Source organism: Mandrillus leucophaeus, unplaced genomic scaffold (genome assembly GCF_000951045.1).
Source record: "Mandrillus leucophaeus isolate KB7577 unplaced genomic scaffold, Mleu.le_1.0 Scaffold37, whole genome shotgun sequence".
NCBI classification, from domain to species: domain Eukaryota; kingdom Metazoa; phylum Chordata; class Mammalia; order Primates; family Cercopithecidae; genus Mandrillus; species Mandrillus leucophaeus.
Window position 1 is genome coordinate 5,644,460 of NW_012103920.1, and position 378 is coordinate 5,644,837.

Consider the following 378-nt stretch of genomic DNA (forward strand, 5'->3'; position numbering starts at 1 on the left):
TTATTTTTAGTATCTATTATAGGTGTTCTGTATATTAATTTTCACTCTCAGAAACTAAGGCTCAGGAAGATTGTATTACATATACTAACTACATATTGCAAAGTCTATTTCCAAAATTATCTTAAGAAGCAAATGCATTTTTAAGCCTTGGACTCCAAAAAAAGAACAACCAAAAGCAAATCAAAGGTAGAGCTTACATAGCACGGGGGAATATCGTATTTTCTGTGTGCTTGTCATATGCTGTATCTATTGTAATTCATCCCAAATTTACAAGTGAGAAAACTCCAGTTCAGTGAGGGTAAGTTTCTTGGCGAATTCTCATTTACTAAATGAGATCTGAGACTAAACCCAGGAGATGTCTATTAAAAACAAAGATGG

At 33.1% G+C, this 378-nt stretch overlaps 1 protein-coding gene across 2 annotated transcripts in view; it reads right to left on the minus strand.

The window, feature by feature from the left end:
• Window positions 1-378, minus strand: part of VAT1L (vesicle amine transport 1-like) — a 224,022-nt gene that overhangs the window by 112,420 nt on the left and 111,224 nt on the right. The gene's annotated exons all lie outside the window — the stretch shown is intronic.